This window comes from Tupaia chinensis, unplaced genomic scaffold, assembly GCF_000334495.1.
Source record: "Tupaia chinensis unplaced genomic scaffold, TupChi_1.0 Scaffold000215_1, whole genome shotgun sequence".
NCBI lineage: Eukaryota > Metazoa > Chordata > Mammalia > Scandentia > Tupaiidae > Tupaia > Tupaia belangeri.
This window is the reverse complement of record NW_006159690.1, coordinates 2457835-2469200: the sequence shown is the minus strand read 5'-3', so window position 1 is coordinate 2469200 and position 11366 is coordinate 2457835. Positions and strand designations below refer to the sequence as shown.

Sequence of the window (11366 nt, the reverse complement as noted above, 5' to 3'; positions counted from 1 at the left end):
TCTTTTTTTTTTTTTTTTTTTGGAGAGGTTTTTGCTATAGGGTGCGTGCGCTCGCCAGACAGACAGAAGGAGACTGAGAGACAGAAAGCGAGAAATCATCCCCCAGGGGGGATGGCCACGCCACAATCCCTTCTCCTCCATTCTCCTCTTGGGATCTTGGGCACGCATGCACACACGCCCGGCGTGAGTTTAAGCCACCAGGTCCGAGACTCGAACCGCGGTCGACTACATGGGAGTCCAGCAACATAGCCATTACGCTAACAGCTGGTCTCCTTTTTTTTTTTTTAAGAATTATTTTATTTGACTTTATATATTGTTGTTATTATTATTATTATTATTTTTTAATTTGACCAGAGAGAGAGGGAAAGTGAGAAAGCAAGCCACCAGGTCTGGGACTTGAACTGTGGTTGCTCATGTGGGAGTCTAGCGCCTCTAACCACCATGCCACCTGCCAGCCCCAGTGCTGTGCTGTTTCTAACTGATGGGATAACGGTGCTGCCCATGTTCTGCATCTCCTTGTTTTGAACTGGGAAAGAGCAGCTCTCTTAAAGTCATGCTGATTCAGAATGTTCCATACCACAGCACAGTGGCTTCAGAAAAATCAGGTGATAAAACTTACAATATTCTCATTATAAAGGGAAAGAAAAAAAAATCCCAAATATGATTTTCATTTCTCTGTGTTCCATGTACCTCTCCCCATCTTTTGCCAACATTGTATTGGCATTCAACTTAAAAACACATTTCCATTTTACAGATTGGATTAATGATCCCATAGATTTTTTTCCTAATTCATGTCCTGAGACGTATAGAATACCTGTTATCTAAGAAAATGTTTATTTGTTTTGTTCTATTGCTCAGGAAGCTTATTACAAGTTCAGGCTGAGTGTGCGTGTGTGTATGTGTGTGTGTTTATACAGGGAAGGTATCACATTAAAACCAGGGAAAATCGTCTTCTAAATTATTCCTTCGCGTGGAGCAAATCAGTTCAAGCCCTTATACCTACTGGAGAAGCACAAATGGTGCTGGAACATCTTCAGAGTGGTTTATACCCTTGACAGGTCAATCAGAGGGTAGCTGAAACTGAAGAAGTCATATGCCATGGTGCCAGCGGAAATGAAAATTATACCACGCGTACTAACGAGTGCATTTCCAAAGGGACTATTTAGCGGTATTAGAAGTCTCTAAGCAGATGCCTCTGAACTTAAAATACACTTAATTCCTAAGGATTGTCTTGTAATTAATTTACCCAGATAGACTCAATGAGGAGAATGCATGGCAGAGCCTCACATCGCTCAGCAGTTTGCAAACTTCTGGGAACACTAAGATAAATAATTTGATTTTTTTTCTACATCTAAATTCATCCCCCTTATAACTGAGCATCGGGAACCGCACACAGTAAAGAAAAGCACTTGCCCGTTTTATCGTGGAACCTCCTTTAAGAAAAAAACATCTCGCTACTTTAATAGGAGGACTTCATGTAGCTGACATCAAAAGAATATCATTCATACTTTGGATGCAGCTTTGATTCCTGTTCACTTGCAGGTCTGAAAACATTTCATCGAACGTGGGCAGCTTGCTCCTGACCGTTCTAGTTATACGCATAGCGCAGGAAGCAACCAGCAGCTTTCACACACCCCCTGTTAACACAGCTTGTATTTCACGGGGAAGAGCCGAATCTCCTGCGACCGCTGACATCTGCATTTTTCTAGTATTAAGGAACGCAAATTAAAAAGTGCTCAGGTTTTTTTGAGCTGTGGGCGCCTCTGGAGGTCAGACTCAAGCGGTGTGGTGTCTGGGTGGGCTGTGACACCAACAGTGACATACACACTGTGAAGAGTTCTGTCTTTTTTTTTTTTTTTTTTTTCCTGGAAGCTTGAGTTTTGGACTTACTTGGATCAACTTGGCTCTCCCCCTTGATCTTAGGCAAACTCCTTAACCTACACAGGCCTCCGTTTAAATACTTACTGAAGGGAATCAGAATGATGAGAACAGATGGCCTTTGAAGAGTTTTGAGATAATATAAAATTGTGCCTGGCACTTATTCAATACATGATAGCTTTTATTGTAACTGTTTGCTTTTTTACAAGGTCAACTCACTCATTGGTTTTATTCCTTTCAAAGATAGGTATCGGGGGCCGGCAGGTGCCATGGCAGCTAAGGGCTCTGGACGCCCACATGGCCGACTGAGGTTCGAGTCCTGGACCTGGTGGCTTGCCTTCTCACTTTCCCTTCCTCTCTGTGTCCCTCTCTGGTCAAATTAAAATAAATAAATAAATAAATAAATAATGGAAAGTTAAAAAATAAAATAATTTAAAAAACAAACAAACAAAGATATGTATCAGGCGCTTATTCTGTGCCCTGCGCAAACATGTCGTTTTACCTATCTCGTCTCTTTTTCAACATCACCGCGACCTTAGGAGTAGGTTTCATTGTCACCATTTTGAAGATGAGAACACTGCAGCTGGAAGGGGTAAAGAATGGGCTCAAGGTCACATGGCCAGCAGAAGCTAGAAACAGAGAGGCCATCTGAAACGTCCACCTTTAATAAGTCTGGCTTTGAGTTTAGTACACAGTATTAAGCACCACACTCGGCAGTGGGCGACTGAGAGTAATGAGACATACCTCCATTCCCCCAAATATCAGGTTAACCTCAGAGATGCGGAAGGGAGAGACGGGCACCAAAGAAGCCAGAGCCTGACAGATTCTATTACTGTGGTGTAAAGGAGATGTTAGGGAGACCCAACGAGTGTGCAGTTCATCCTGGGGGGAGGGGGGACTGCGAGATCACAGAAGAGGTGACTTTTGAGCTGAGTATGGAAGAATGAATGACATTTTAACAAAGGGTACTGCAGGTAGAAGAAGTTGGCTCTGTAAAGGCATGAAGGTTTGGGGTATTTGAAGAATGCTGGGGAACCCCAGCACTTACTGGGTATTGACACTGGGCTATTCACCTCTGCAAACCTTGTGTCTTGTCATGATAGAAACGCGGGGAGAACACAGATCAAAGGACGAGTGTACAGATAGCTCGTAGTGCCCGCAGTCTGGCTTGGTTAACGCTAGCTGCTGCTTTGTGGCCGTCGTGTACCTCTGTGTGTCTGCTCGTGCAGTGCCCTCTGAATGCCCTGTGGATCGCCGCTTCCCCAGTAATGGCCCACCTCGGCCATCTTCTCATCTACGAGCTTCCTCTTCATGGCTCAGCAGAGGCATAATATCCCCTTGGATGGTGCTTCCCGGCTTCGATGTGGAGGGACTTCAGAAGGTTCATGGGAAAATGGAAATAAAGCGTGAGTTTATTTCAGTGCAACAAATCTGGCAATCCATGCTTCGTTTTTTTCTCATAGCACACATTTTCTATGAGCTTTTTAAAGACCCGGCCACATCATGGATTCCTGTGGGTATGCTGTAGAATGCAGATTCGGACTCAGTAGGTCTGGAGAGACCTGGGTTTCTAACAAGCCTCCTGGTGATACTCATGCTGATTCTGCAGGTCTCAGCGCCACTCTTGGAGCAGTAAGAGAGGAGAGCAATGGGAACAGCAGTTGGAGTAATGGCTATGTCACTGGACTCCCATGTAGTCAACCACAGTTCAAGTCCTGGACCCAGTGGCTTAAACTCACGCCAGGCACGTGTACATGTGTGCCCAAGATTCCGAGAGGAGAAGGGAGGAGAAGGGATTATGGAGTGGCCATCGCCCCTGAGGGGTGATTTCTCACTTTCTGTCTCTATGTCTCTCTCTGTCTATCTGCAAGCACATGTGCCCTATAGCAGAAAACTCTCAAAAAAAAAAAAAAAAAAAAAGAAAGAAGAAGAAAAGAAAAGAAAAGAAAAGAGAGAGAGAGGGGAGAGCAGTGACTGCTGCATCTTTAACAAGCTCCCAGCGATGCTATTTCTACTGGTCTACAGATCCTACTTCACACAGTGAGAGTCTACAGCACATAGAAATGTTTATCTCTAAAGGCTTCAGTGAGCAAGGCCTCCCTGTTCTCTCTTGCTCTTTCTTCTCCTTCACACATTAATCTGTTCCAACCAAGCTGGCCTTGCCTGCGTTTTCCTGAACACACCCTCAGCACTGCTCTGCGGAGCTTTACTTGAATCCCTACCTTCGTTGTGATTCATAGATGCTGTGCACAACTCCATGAAGAATTTACCACTCCGTATCGAAATATTAGGTTATTGGGAAAGTCATGATATATTTTGCTATGCAAAAATGCATCGAGACTTCCCATATGACCCAACACGTTTACATTTCTCTTCCTACTTCCAGGCTATCGGGCTACCAACTCTAAGCTTCAGTGTATACTTTAATAATTATAGGAGTCAGCAGGTGGCATGGTGGTTAAGGCATTGGACTCACACATGGTCAACTGTGGTTTGAGTCCTGAACCCGGTGACTAGAAACTCATATTGAGCATGTGTGCTTAAAATCCAGAGATGAGAATGGAGATGGGATCGCTATGTGGTCATCCTCCCTGAAAGGGTGGGGGGTAATTTCTCACTTTCTCTCTCTTTGTTTCTCTCTGTGTCTCTGGTGAGTGCACGTGCCCTATCGCAAAAATGTCACTAAAAAAAAAGAATTATCATGGTTTTGTTTTGTTTTGTTTTGTAGAGGTTCTTGCCTTAGGGTGCTTGCACTCACTGCAGAGAAAGAGAGACAGACAGTGATATGGAAAGTAAGAAATCACTCCCAGGGAGGTGGCCATGCCACAGTCCCTCCTCCTCCATTCTCCTTCCGGGACCTTGGGCATGCATGCATGGACATGTGCCCTGCATGAGTTTCAAGTAACCAAGTCTGGGACTCGAACCGCAGTCGTCCATGAAGGAGTCAGCAAAGTAACTGCTACGCCATCTGCTGGTCCCTTCATGTTTTATTATTAACGTCAGTGGTGTACTAAGAAGGTGGGGTGATGGGAATGGTCATAGTATTCATTTCTGAGGGTTGCCTTAACAAAGGACAACCAACAGGTTAGCAGAAATGCCATCATCTCATAGTTCTGGAGCCTAGAAACCTGAAAGCAGATTTGTTTTGTTTTGTTTTGTTTTGTTTTTAGTTTTGCTATAGATTGTGTACACTCACCAGAGAGAGTGGGGAAAAGTTTGAAATGACTGTTCTGCTGTCTCCTCAGGATTTTGGGCACGCACATGTGCTTGGCATGGTTTTCAGGTCATTGGGTCTGGGACTCAAACCTTGTAGTCAGTCATGTGGGATCCAGAGCCTTAGCCTCATGCCACCTGCTGGCTCGTGACTCTGTTTTAACTACTTACATCTGAAACGACCTTATTCCCAAACAGAATCAGGTTCACAGGTTCAGGGAGGACATGAAGTTTGAGGGGGACGCTACCCCACCTGGTAGCATATAATTCTAATTGTTGGTGATAAAAAGAAGTAGGTCAAGATGAGGCCAGGTGTTTAATTTCTGTCCAGGTGATGCTTTTCCTGGGGCAGACCAAGTCCACTGTGTACCCCCACCCTGGGTATACCATTGTCTTCGTAATATGTCGTCATAGACATTTGACCTTCACTGGAACAGGACAGCGGTTGTTTCTGAGGGCAGGTGCTACATTTTATTCATCTTGAAACCTACCGTTGCACACAGTAACTACTCAAGAAACATTTGTTCCACTGGACCGTTGGCCTGGGGCTGTCAAAACAAAGGACAACAAATGTGGAGGACAGTTTCTCTGACAGAATGATGAGAATTAATTCTTTACAACTCTATTTCATATCCTGAACGAAGATATTCATGGTAATTTGGAGCTCTGTAGTTGATATTTTAAGGCACTGTAGGATAATCTTGTTTCATTCTATAAAAAGACTAGGCTCTTCTAAATTACAGAATTGTTTCTAATATTGTTTAAAATTCTAGTTTTTTTATGCTCCTTTAAGGAAAACATATTCTTTTTTTAAGAATTATTTTATTTAACTTTATTTATTTATGTGTTTGTTTGTTTTAATTTGACTAGAGAGGGACAGAGTGAGAGAGAGAAGGAAAGTGAGAAAGTAAGCCACTAGGTCTGGGACTTAAACCGTGGTCAGCCATGTGGGAGTCCACTGCCCTTAGCCACACAACACCTGCCAGCCCCAGGGAAACATTTTCTTTTCTTTTTTTTTTTGAGAGGTTTTTGCTATAGGGTGCATGTGCTCACCAAAAAGACAGAGAGAGAGAGAGAGAAAGTGAGAAATCACTCCCCAGGGGGGATGGCCACACAGCAATCCCTTCTCCTCCATTCTCTTCTCGGCATCTTGTTCACGCATGCACATGTGCCCAGCGTGAATTTAAGCCACCAGATCCGGGACTCGAACTGTGGTTGACTACATGGGAGTTCAGTGACATAGCCATTACACTAACTTCTGGTCCTGGGAAACATTTTCTTAACCAAGTAGCATAAAGCAAATAGTGACCCACTGAAAAAAAACAAAAAAACTATGACAAAAACGCATTAATATGGTAATCATTATATAATAATAAAATTATATAACTGTTGTGTTAATACAATACATATGTTACAATAATAATAACATAGGTTATATTTTGAAGTAGACTTGGTAAAGCACAAAACAGAAACAGAGAACTCCTTGGGAATGCTCAAAATCTACCTACCTATTTAAAATGATACTATAATATTTAGTAAATTCAGTTTACCTGTTGTCATTTGGAAAGCAGTTCAAAAAATAAGAATTATCCATTCACTTAACAAATATTTTATTGAATTTCTTATTATGCGTCAGTTTCTGTTCCATGTTCTTGAGACTTCCTTATGGCTAATTTATACATTCTCATGTAATGGTTTGCAGCCAATAAATGTGCCAAATGAAGAAGAAAATCTCCATCCTGAGGAATTTATAATACATAAAGTCAAACCCCAAAGAAACTGTCGCTTTCAAAATATCATAATATTTCTGGTCCAGCAAGTGATGTGGTGGTTAAGGCACTCTGCGGTTTGAGTCCTGCCCAGATATAGAGGGTTAAAAAACACACTGGGTGTATGTGTGTGCATGCCCAAAATCCAAAGAGGAGAATGGAGGAGAAGGAATTGCAGTGTGGCCATCCTCCCTGCGTGTAGGGTGGTTTCTCACTTTCCCTTTCTCTTTGTCTCTTTCCAGTGAGTGCATGCGCTCTATGGCAAAACAAAACAAAACAAAAGCAAAAACAAACAAACAAAAAAACAAATTGTATTTCCAATTCTCGTTTTTTCTTCTTTTGACTTTCCATGAGAGATTAGGTATACCACAATCATTTAAAAGTCTGAGGACATTTCTGATGAACAACCTATCTTGCTAATAATGACAAATCTGGGGCATTTTATGTGGAACAAAATACTAGCCATTAGAGACAGTGCACTGAACAGTTTGTCTTACATTTAAGGGCTGAGAAGTTTGTGTAAATGGGTGTTATGATGGTATATCTTACTATATGGATATTATAAAAATATTTTTGATGGAACCCACAGGTGGCATGGTGCATAAGGTGCTGGACTCCCACAAGGTTGACCGAGGTTCGAGTTTAGATGTCATGCCTAGTGTATGTGCCTCCGTGCCCCAAATCCTAGGAGGGTCATGGAGAAGAAATGGTGGTGTGTGGCCATCCCCTCTGGGGAGGGTGATTTCTCACTTTCCTTCTCATCATCTCTCTGTATTTCTCCCACAAGCGCATGCACCCTATGGCAAAAACCTATAAAAAAACAAAAAAAAAACAAAAAAAAAAAAAAAAAACTTCTTCCTTGTTGTTGCCATACTCAAACTAATTTTGAAATTAGAAATTTATAGCTTTATGAAAATCAGATGGAAATATTATTGTGAATTTTATTTCATTTTGGCACGTATACGTAATCCGATGAGTGTGTCGATTTTCTACTGCTTGCCTGTCTTTCCCCTGTGTTTACTATGCGTCGATACTGCTCCAAGAAACTTGAAAGATTGAAAAACATAGAACTGAGTTCAAGAGCACTTGGTCCCGTCTGTCTCTGCCCCTAAGAAATGGTATGACCTGGGGAAAACCCGGAAATTCTCTAGTTTTGCTCACCAGGAAATTGAACTGGTTGAGTTTATACATACAGACATTCATAGAATAAGATGTTTTCTTCCTAGCTCTTACAGATTTGTTGAATGATTTCACTTCTACTCTTTGCATTTTTTTAATATACCAATATAGGATTTCATCATTGATACCTGTTTAGGGTGATTAGGAAAGGTTCGTAGAGAATCCTGCTAGATTGGCCACATAGGGACAGAATGACAAGGCAGTTCAGTATTTTCTTGAATAAGACAAAATTTCTTTGAAGGGACATTTTGGTCTAAGTAGTTTTGCTTCCGTCGCCTCCTTCAGGAGGAAGATGGCTCAACACAGACATCTTTTGCACAGAGGTTGAGGCTTACCATGTTTGCATAAGTATCTATTCTAGCATACATAGAACTTATTTAGGTTAACCCCAGACTTTCTGTGGGCCTTCAAAATTAAATGTCAAGTAAGGTTCTTATAATTCATAAGAATTTCTATTACTTTTATTTTCACGCAAAGCCAAGACTGAAAACACTTCATCTCTGTGTCCAGTACAGAGAACGGCATACTGGAAGCCAGTGTGGAATGAAGGAGGTGGATTTCTCCTAGTGTTAATACAGGTTTTTTTTTTTTTTTGCTTAATACATTTTTGCTATAGGGCTTGTGTACTGCGAGAGAGACAGAAACAAAAAGTGAGAAATCACCCCCCAGGATGGATGGCCATGCTGCAATCCCTTCTCCTCCATTCTCCTGGGATTTTGCACATGCATGCACACATGCCCAGCGTGAGTTTCAAGCCACCAGGTCCAGGACTTGAATGGCGGTCGACCACTTGGAATTCTAGCACCTTAACCACTACGCCACCTGCTGGACTCACAGTTCTACTTCTTCTGGCAGCAGATACGTCTCCTCATGTTTGGGTAGATACAAATATCATGTATTGAATAATGTTTTAAATATACTAGCTATTGGAGGCAAGTTTACAGTGACTTATCTGGTAAAACAATCACCCATTTATACACCCAGGTAATAACCCTTTAATAATCAATTTTTTTTTTTGGAGAGGTTTTTGCTATAGGGCGCATGCGCTTGCCAGACAGACTGAGAGAGACAGAGAGACAGAAAGCGAGAAATCACCCCCCAGAGGCGACGGCCATGCCACAATACCTTCTCCTCCATTCTCCTCTCGGGATCTTGGGCATGCACGCACATGTGCCTGGTGTGAGTTTAAGCCACTGGGTCCGGGACTCGAACCGCAGTCGACTATGTGGGAGGCCAGCAACATAGCCATTATGCTAGCTGCTGGTCCCAATAATCAAATTTAATGTGCCTTTAGGTAAATCAAGCACCATCCTGTCTCAGCTTCTTTATCAAAGAAATAAACCTTAATTTCAATGGATCCTGAGGGTTTTTTCAGTAGTAAAAATCTTAGCTCAAAATTTAGCTTTTCTTATATTAGTCTTTGTTAAATTAGTTTCTGTAATCAACATGGTCGTTTGCCTGGGGGAAATAAAAACAAACTGATGCCCAAGATTTTCAAGCACATTTCTTGAAGTTATTATATGGTAGTAATTATGAGCACGCCTTTGGAGTTGGACAGACCTGGGTTCAAATCTTGACAGTGACATTGATTAAATGCAAGTCTCCATATATTTTTTTTTGGACCAGATTTAGTTTTCTTACGTGTAAATAGGGATAATAACAAAATCTCTTTTATAGCACTCTTGTCAGGATTAGATGAGAAATTATGCATAAATTCTTCTGGTAGTGCCCAGCACAGGTAACTATTTTTCTTACAGTAACCATACAGGGATTGAGACCACTACAAAGAAAAACACTTTAAATATATTTATTTGATTTCGGATCAAGGATAATGACTCAAGGTAAAGATTAAGTAGCTTTAGTTTATTAAATTGTACTTTACCTTTGCTGGAACTCTCTCATCTGGGGAGAAAAATGTCCATGGAGTTGAGAACAGCAGTTACACATCAGAACAGCATTTGTATTGATAAATCATCCCTTGCTGTTGTACTCTTCAAATTAGCAAATGAAATAGCATCTTTTGGCAATGGAGCGATATTTATAAATTACATTTATTGATACACATGGTCTTGGTTATTATTTTAATCTTCCTGTCTAGGTATTTTATAAGAAAATGTAAGTCTTGTGTTTACTTCTGTTTGTTAATGATTTGATAAATCAGACATTTTTAGTATTCTATCAATGGCAAAAGTCTAATTGCCTTATCGTATTCTGATTTATTTCTTTCCTTACTTTCTTTGCATCTGCAGCCCAACAAATGAGTCTCTAAAGAGATATATGTTATGATACAGTGTCAGTGAAATTAATCCTGATCAATTTTAAAGTTCACATTTTTATTTGATGACTTTCAGGGGAATCACTAAAACTGAGATTGACGTGGTCTCTTCTTTTGTTGGTTAAATATTGTTGTTTGAAAGCAGTGGAGCTGGAGTCAAGAAAAGGGCCCTCCTCATGTTCTCACTCTGTTCCACTTGTCGGGAAAAGCAACAGCACTTCCTCTTCTCTACAATAGAAAATGAGGCTTTTGGGTCAAAAAGACCTTACTGGCTCTAGCGGCCTTGCAACTTTGGCATCTTACTAGAAGCCTGCTTGTGTCAAAAGCGAGAGAATATTGACTGCTGTGGGAAGCGTACCTCTCAGCCTTTCAGTTTCTCCAAACGTTTTTATTTTTCACTATAATAAAATCGTTGTCTCATGTCTCTATGGTGTTTCCTAGCTAACATCCCATCTGACCCACACAATTACTGAGGAAGGTGGTTGGGGTGGATATTACCGTTCCCTCTTAACGGTAGGAAACTAGGCTTAGAGAGAGGACACCATTAGGCCAAAAACACACAGCTAATCCCCTTTGGAGAGAGGCTTTGGAAAATAAGAGTTTGCACTCAAGTTAAGTAGGATATTGGAACTGCATAATGCATAACAATAAAGACAGTTAAAAATAGAATTCTCAATAATATTTAGTGCTTAATTTAAAAATTCAACAGTATTTAAAAACCCTTTCAATATAATTTTTAATAATTTTTCAACTTCTAATACAACATGTCATGGTCTATAGTTGATTATAAAGAACAAATGCTGTAAGAAGAGAATTATTGTTTTCTTCCACAATGGACTCTCGCCAAGACTTTTATAATGTTAATATGAAATATTTTTATGAATAAATTTCAAACCATTTATGATTTTCATACTTGCATGGAATACTCATGCATTTCTTGTTTTTGTAATGTTTTTCTTTGTTCTATATTTATGAGAAATAATTTTTAAAAAGGAAAATAAAACGTTAATTTTCCAGAAAAATCTATAATATTGAGTAGAAATGACAATACA

The 11366-nt window shown here is 40.7% G+C and overlaps 1 long non-coding RNA gene across 1 annotated transcript in view; it reads left to right on the top strand.

The window, feature by feature from the left end:
• The first annotated feature begins 5578 nt into the window (after positions 1-5578).
• Positions 5579-11366, top strand: part of LOC102500810 (uncharacterized) — a 44281-nt gene continuing 38493 nt past the window's right edge. Inside the window, exon 1 of the long non-coding RNA XR_334403.1 lies at positions 5579-5744. This is a non-coding gene — a long non-coding RNA (uncharacterized LOC102500810). The remainder of the gene's footprint in view (positions 5745-11366) is intronic.